Consider the following 8,794-nt stretch of genomic DNA (forward strand, 5'->3'; position numbering starts at 1 on the left):
TTTTAACTAAAGGAAATTTTTTTTATGTGATAATGGAAATTATCAGTTACTTAATAATTTAATCTAAAACAAACAGAAAAATAATAAAGCAATGACATTATTGACATGGCTATGGAACATTATCATAGAAAAATCAATATGAAAAAAATCTATATAGACAATATATTCAATGAAAATTAATATTAAAGCTTCAGAAAATAAATATAATAAAAAAAAAATAGTACTTACATGATTTTTTTTGTATTGGACTATAAATAAAACTCTTTTTAAGAAAGTTAAATATTTAAAACAAAAATATTCCATAAGTTTGTTATTGAATAACTTTTCAGAACGGATTATTATGAAAATTTACTGCAATGTTAAGTAGTATATTATTAAAATTCTATATGATTCGGTTTCAAAAGTCTTAGTTTTTAAAAGGATCTTAAGTCATATAGCATATCTTTATTGTAAATATTAATGAAAATTTTTTATTTGGTAATGTAAATTATATACTGTTATCAAATAACTTATTTCAAATTAAAAAAAAAATAATAAACTTCTAATATCATAAGGGAAAAACAATAAACTGTAGTACATTATTAAAGTATAATAAATATTAAAAAAAAAAACAATAAACAATTCATGCAATGAAAATTAATATTGCAGCATATATTATAAAAATATATAACATATATAATAAACAAAATTAAATACTATAAATTAAGATATTTTAAAGGAAATTAAGCACTTAACAAAAAACATGAGCTCTTTCTTCTTTATAATTTTTTGCTAGATTAGCATAAGAAATAAGTAAAACTAAGTCCTCATATGCTAAGGATATTATTCGAATATAATATAACAGAGTTTATAACTTTTGTCAGTTAAATGATTTTTTTTTAAACGTATATAAGTGTTTAGTGCAAACAAATCTTTTAAAAAACATTTTATAATGTTTAAAGCAAAATTCTTTAGGATTTACAAAAAAACAACGGACTGGAATCGGAAGTTTTGAGGTTAAAGCGAAAATTTAATCCTGGAAAAATGCTTTTTATAACATTTTTTTGCATGTTTAAATAAAGTAACAAATCATAAGTTTCTGATCTAAAGCATTTCCCTCGTATTAATAATTTGCAATGTGCTTTGAGGTAAACAAATGTATTTTCAGCTGGGCATTGACTTTATTTTTTTGGAAATCTAGCAGGAGAAAACGACGTACGATAGTAACTAGTATTAACAGACTATTTTCTTTAATTATTTCACTATATAATACATTAATTTAATTCAATTTGTAAAAGTAAACATTTTAATAATGCTATTGTGTTAACAAAACCTGTAAGTGAAGGCCCGTAAGTTAAATATCATTCAATTTTATAAGTAAAATATTTTTTCTTCAATATGATGAATAAAGCTGAAGGTTTAATAATAAGAAGAAGAAAATATGGTATTTCACAATCTGACACAATCTGTCCGAAATGACTGGATCAGGGAGGTAAGCCCAGTGCTGGATACTCTGGAGAGGAGGCAGTTGAGATGGTATATGCATGTCTGTCGGATGGACCACCACAGAGACCCAATCAAAACACTGTAGGTGAGGCCAGTGGAGAGAAGACCAAGAGCGACCCAGAACCACACATGCCAGCCAAATGGAAAGAATCGGAAGGCAAAGAAGGAAGAACCTGAGAAAATGAGGAGCCTTGGATAGGAGCGCATGGAACCGACGGTTGGAAATCAATACAGATGGATCAAAATCAGACCAATCAGCAGCATCACCCTTCGTAACTAATGACTCAACGTACAAAATAAAATTTCACAAACTATGCAACATATTCACTGCCGAACAAAACGCAATAACAGCAGCACTTCACTTCTGTTTGTCTTTGAACCACACCAATATAACAATAAATACAGACTCATTAAGCTCGTTAAAAGGTTTAGATTTTTTGTCCAGAGCATCCGAAAATTTCCTGCATCCATTTTATTTAAACACTCTACTCAATATGGGTATATCAGTTACATTTATATGGATTCCAAGTCCTGTAGGAACCGCAGGGAATGAACTGGCCGCGAAGCACTCGCGCTTCCGGGACGGGGTAAAGCCATTTTAACTTCAACAGAAATGGGCAAACCTCTTGGAAAGGAAGCTAAAGATAAATGGAAATCTTTGTGGAGTGAAAGCCCAAGGAGTAAACTGAAGATTATTAAAACCGAAGTCAAGCCCTGCGGTACCTTCAGCCGCAAATGCCGTAGAGAGGAGGTCGTGCTGACCAGGCTGAAAATAGGTCACACGAGGCTCACCCACTCCTATCTTATTTCTAAAGAAACGCCACCAAACTGCTAGTGTTGCCACAACAATTTGACAATCAGTCATATTTTTCAATAATGCCCATATTTCACACTACACCTCAATAGCTTAGGATTAAACCCAGATATTTCAAAAATCCTCGGAGACGATGATAAAACAATAGATTTGCTGACAAAAATATAACATTGAACGGGGAAAAATAATAATAATAAATAATCAAATTAAAAAATAAATAAAATCTAACAAAAGTAAACAAAATTAAAGGGGGTATGAATGGTGTTGATGACAACGCCACGTGTTCAGCGCCAGTAAACAAAAACAAACTAGGGAATCTGAGGATAGCAGCATATGGAACCGAAGGTTGGAAGCACCCCCACGTTGAAAGGCATATGAGTGGAAGAAAAAGAAGAAGGTATTTATCTAATCAGTAAAAGTGGATAATAAACGAGATCGGCATTAAAATAAAAAATTAATTACTGTAATCGTTCTAGTAAAACATGAAAATATTAAAAAAGGAAAAATTACTAATTGTTTTCAATTTATAATTATTAATAAGAACAATATATTATAAAGTTAGAGAATATACGGTTCCATAATGATAATCATGTATAGTTTCAACTAAAAAGGTAATAATGTGTCCGAAACGTGGTGTTAGGACATATTTAATAAATTAGAAAGATATATATATGTTTTTATTTTATTAATTTAAGAAAATCATTTACTGAAATGGTTATTAAAACTTTTAAATGTTTAGCTATCAAGGAAGCGGTGAAATATGGGCAATACTGGTTGGTGTATAATTCATTTACTGTTTATAAAAACTAGAAAAAGTGAATCTTATAGATTCCCTCCTATTATTTTTATGTTTAAAATTATCCTATTTAATATTTTGTACAATCTTGATAGATTGTGACGTGTCGTAATATACCAATACTCCGTTTATATTCAAGTTTATTATCTTCATAATAATCGCTTCAGGATATATTTTTTTTAAACGAAATTTGTTGATTTCAACTATTTTTGTCGAATACATTGTGAATTTTAAAAAATTTCTCTTAGAGAGCCATATGAAAAAGTTAATGTTGCTGGAAATCAGATATTTTTACGAAAAAAATTTATTATTCTTAATTTTTAATATAAACATTCTTGCGGTTTTGTAACGTCACGAATTGTGTGACATTGAATTCAAGATACAAATAAGGAGTTTAGCTGTATGTTTTTTTTTCCTTCACAGACCTACACTGAAACGAAAACACTATCAATGGAGCTGAAAAACATTAGGTAATAGAAATATTTTCAGATCATTTAAAAATATTTAACTAGGAGTGCACTGCTAGACTGCTATCAGATTATATTCCACTACAACCCATGAAGGGTTAGGGATGCAGTAAGGAAGTATTATTACTAGAACCAACGGTTGTGCAAGGAGGTGATTTGGTTAGAGCCACGGTCGACTGCCGAATTTTTACCCACTTAAAGGAATCCACTTCATGAGGTTGGGTGGAGAACCCCAGAGGCCTGACTCAATGGCTACAGGTAACAGATAATAATTATCCACCACAGCCGGATTAGAACCCAGGTCCTTGGAATTAGTTACATCCAATAAATATTATAAAAACTCAATAAAATAAAATTTTATTTTGTTTAAAATTTATTTCAGTCGAATATTTGCATTTTGGAACAGTAAGTTTTAATCATAAAATAAAAGAAAACTTAAGTGTTACAGCTTCAAAATTATATTAGAAAGCTTACCTCTTTGTTGTTACATTTCTTATAATCAAGGAATGTTTTTTCATACTTTTTCTTTAAGCTTCTTACCTATAAAACAAAAACATATTTAGAACAGAAGAATTATTTTTTTGTGTACTTTACTCTAATGTATATAAATAACGAAAATTTATTACTGAACTTGGCTTCAAATTCTTTATTTTTATTTAATAATATTTTGAAACTTTATTTAATTGGACAACAAACAGCATAATTTAGCAAAATTTATCAATAATTTAAGCAGTAATTTCCCAATTTGATGAAATTTACTGTAGTTGGGTTTATTAAATATGATATTAATTTCAATACATTCCAGATTTAGATTAAATATGTACGATATTCTTATATATGGAAAACACGAGTATATCTTATAAAAATTGGTAATTTAGGATTTCCCAGGATGAAAACTTTGTTCATGTCAAGAATACAACAATTTTAATAAAAGATCACGAAGCCGTAAGAATCGGAAGGTCTCGGCTTTTTCCGAATCGAACTCTTGTCTTTATTTTTCCTATATTCTGCTTTAGTTATTTTTACATTTAGTTAATATCTTGTATTTATCCATTGTATATTATTGCTAACAATTAGAACTATTTTTTTGGCATAAACAAAATTATAACAACATTAGAGGTAGATTTTTTATTTAATTTTACCAGCCTTGTCGAACTTTTTCAATAAGGATAATACTTAACTGATATTATAGAACATTTAATTTTACATTTATTGCATTATTATTGGTATAATTATAATTTCAATTTCATACGACTTTTAGTTTTTGAGCTGTTCATACGCAAGGGCACAAACAAATCTACACACTGACAATTTTTGAGAAATGGTTATTAGGGATCGGAAACCTCAAAACTTATTTTTCGGTCGGGATTTTCCAATTTTTCAATTCGTATATAGGTAAATGAAATTATTTAGGAGAGTACTTAGCGAGAGTATAAAGTTCTTGTAAAAGTTACATTAAAAAATGAACAAAAGAAAATTGAAATCAATCACTCATGTTTAAGACATTGGTAAAATTAATGTAGAAACTAGAGGATGAAATAATAAAAATAAATAATTATAATATTTTTTTTGTTTTTATAATAATTTCGGTAAATTATTTTTTAGATATGTCAGTCTTCAATTAGTTATTATTTTATTGTTACTTTCGATTAGTATTTAATTTTAAACCACCTATAATTTAAAAAAATATTAATCTTATTTCAAATTGAATATTTAAGTAAGTTTTCAAACTAGCGTGACCTTTACGGAAATAATTTGAGCCGTTGAGAGCATGATTGAGACATCAAAATTAATTATTATAACAATAACATTCAAAAAATTACTTTTTAATTACAATTAAATAATAATAAACCAGCTTTAAAAAAATATATAAATCTTACCCTGAAGTTTTGATTGACTCAAGACTAAAGGTTTGAGATTACTAATCCTTCTCTCTACAATTCAGTTATTTGGCAAATGTCGGAAATATTATTATTATTATTATTATTATTATTATTATTAATATTATTATTATTATTAATATTATTCGAACAAACTGCCGATGATTTAATTATGTGTTATTCCTGAAATTATCTTTATATTTAATAAAATTAAATGTGGCCATATATACTATCTTAGGTGATAATTAATATACTTACAGTTAGATGATATCAATTAATATCAACATGGAAGTGTAATCAAGGACCATATCGCGCTCACTGCCAAAGGTCTTATGAAATGTTCTCGTTTACGGAGAAAGAATTAGGAATATTATCTTTGAACCTTACCAACAGAAAAGGTATTAAGTACTTCACAATATAACAACTAATATAAACATGTCTAGGCAGATATTTTTACTTATAGTACAAGAGCCAGGGCGATAAAAAAAAAAACAGTTATTTCACCCTAATTGTTTATTACTTTAGTCAAAACTATATATAATTAGTAGTCTAAATTCGTTAGTCTGCCAAGTGTAGTTAGGGAAGGAAATAAAAGATGGCCGCTGTTTCGAAACATAAAAAAATAATAATTTTTCATTCCGAGCTTTATATCTTTAAAACTACCAACAACACTAGAAAACCTAAGTTACTATCATTCAAGGAAGAGTAAATTTTCTAAAATATGAGCCCCAATAGAATTATATACGTTTAACAGTCCGAGAAATAGCTTTTTAAAAAGCTCATTTTATGAAAAATCAGTAGTTAGTGAATTTATTTTGAGAAATCTGTATCTCAGGAATCATTAGATGTATAGATGTCTTCCAGCCCTCAAATTAAAGCTAGTTAAATGTACTATTTTTTTTTATAATTTATAACTTATATCTTTCTTTGTAAGAGTAGTATTTTTAATGTTTTTGACAAAATAAATTTACAAAATATTAATTTCTAGTTGTTCGAATTGTTGTTTTTGAAAAAATAAATTTCAGGAACCATAAGACGTACATATGTCTGCCAGCATTCTGAATTAAGGCAATTTAATGTACTATAAAGTAGTTGATGACATGTATATTGGTGGGGGTAGTAGTTTTTATGATATTCACATATGAATATAACTTTTGCACATGAAATTTTGTCTGAACTACTATAAATCAATTTATTTGGGTAAATATCATAAAAATATTACTTCTACGAAAATAAAGATCATAATCTACTTTATAGCACATTAAACTAACTTTAATTACAGTGCTAATAGACATCTGTACGTCGAATCATTTCTGAGATATATATCACTGAAATAAATTTAATACCTTCTGATTTTTCAGTACATTTTTTTATGAATTATAACTATTTAAAAAGCTATATCTCGAGAACTATTAGGCTCATATTTTAGAAAATTTACTCAACATTAAATGATGTATTCTTAAGTTTTTTATTGTTGTTAGTTTTAAAGATATTGAGCTCTGAATGAATTTTTTTTTTTATGTTTTGAAACAGCCGCTTTCTTTTTTTCATTCCACCTATACTTGGCAGACTAATCAATTTCGACTAGTAATTATATATAATTTTCAATGATGTAATCAGAAATTGGGGTGAAATAACTGCCTTTTTCTCCTCTAGGGCTCTTGTAATATTACTCAATATTACTTTAGGAAAGCATTATATCACAAATTTTCCAAGTGCAATTTTTAATTTATCTATATTTTGTTTTTGAGTTTCAGAGTCTAATAAGTCCATACAAAGAACTTTCGGTCATCAGTCTATGTCTAGGTGCCACGATTATCTCTTGAATGGTTACTCTGAGTTTTTTTTGTTTTAGTTTATTTGGAAGGTTTTATCGAAGCTCTTAAGTTTTGGGTAGATTAGTGAAGTTGTGAATGAAATTATGTTTTTGGATGTTTGAGTAAAAAATTTAAGGCTTCAGTGAGGCAAAAATATTATTTTTTTGGAAGAATGTTGATTGGCATTATAAAAAAGGAAGATGGTTTTCGCGCCCAATTAGCATGCTTTCATCAGGGCTAAAAAATATACGAAAATCTAAAATAATTTTACAAAGTAACAGAATATATAACATGAAATAAAAGTAAACTAAGTTCTGGCTAAACTTTCCAACCTCCCAAACCCACTTATTTCTAACCTAGATTCTTCATTACCTGATAATTCTCCTAGGCCTCTGAAAAGAAGATGGTCCCGAGATCTTCTCATCTAGAAATGTTATTGGAGTTCTATCAATGGGTAGATCCTCCACATGTTTGATTCATGTCAATTTATAACTTACAGCAAAGTTACAAGTTGTATATATTTTTATACAGTTGTAAATAACCACAAATAAATTATAAAAAAAAAAGTTGTGGCTAAGTATTATGTGAAAATTTATATAATAATGAACAGATAAAATTAAAGAAAGTAAAATTAAGACGTAGAGGGAATAGTATAAATAAACAAGAATTACATTACAGTATTAGAGAAATAATAAAAACGAAAATAATAACAAATAAAACAGTCTATAAAAAAATACAGTACAAACTAAAAAATGGAAAATAAGGAAAAAATAAAGGTAATAATAAAATTAATTGTATTTTAATACGATTATACAAAAAAAAAAAAACAATATTTTTTTCTGGTCTGCTAGGCAACTCGGATGCGTGTCAAATATGTTTCGACCAAGTATAAAAGAACAATTTTCATTGAAATCGGTGATCCTAACTGTGTACCCTCGTCTTGTAGGTATCATCCTCACTGAAATAGATCAGCAATGCTGAATTTTCAAAAAATCTTCTCCCAAAGTATCTTTAATTTTGCTCATTTGAAATAACTAACCAGTTCTAATCATTATATAGTAATAAAGTCAATATATTACAGATTTTTATGAATAAATAGTGGAGAAAAACAGGATCAAGGCCGATCAATGTTGTACTTTTGGCAAAGACAAAGTTGATATCAGTTATTCCCATCTCGAGAAACCCTTAACTAGTAATTTTCATAGCAACAAAAAATAAAAGTTGTATGTTATAAAAAAGAGTCAAAATTTTTTTTTTCTAATACCTTTGATTTTTGTTGTTAGAAACAAATAACAATCTTGCAATTTTCAAGTAAAACAATCGATAGGTATGAAATAATTTGTTAATTGGGAATTGTCCCGTTTGTTTGTTTGTTTGGTTGTTTAGTGGCGCCAAACTTCATTGGTCATCAACGCCATTTATATTTTATTTAATTTTGCTAATATTCGTTAAATTATATTTATTTTTAATTTTTTAATTTTTTTTTCTTCCGATCAAGTTATATTTTTGTCAGTAAATTTTGTGATTTTAAAAAC

General features: G+C 27.7%; 1 protein-coding gene and 1 long non-coding RNA gene across 2 annotated transcripts in view; both read right to left on the reverse strand.

Annotated features, from left to right (window-relative positions):
• The window catches only part of LOC136796253 (uncharacterized), a 41,153-nt gene extending 35,396 nt beyond the window's left edge, over nt 1-5,757 (reverse strand). The window contains exons 1-2 of the long non-coding RNA XR_010843942.1: nt 5,701-5,757; nt 4,037-4,102 (exon numbers count right to left, since the gene is read on the reverse strand). This is a non-coding gene — a long non-coding RNA (uncharacterized lncRNA). The remainder of the gene's footprint in view (nt 1-4,036; nt 4,103-5,700) is intronic.
• Nucleotides 1-8,794, reverse strand: part of LOC106677924 (alkaline phosphatase) — a gene marked incomplete at both ends in the record, with an annotated part of 709,077 nt that overhangs the window by 474,019 nt on the left and 226,264 nt on the right.

Source organism: Halyomorpha halys, unplaced genomic scaffold (assembly GCF_000696795.3).
Source record: "Halyomorpha halys isolate HHAL.00 unplaced genomic scaffold, Hhal_1.1 Scaffold113.1, whole genome shotgun sequence".
In the NCBI taxonomy this organism is placed as follows: Eukaryota; Metazoa; Arthropoda; class Insecta; order Hemiptera; family Pentatomidae; genus Halyomorpha; species Halyomorpha halys.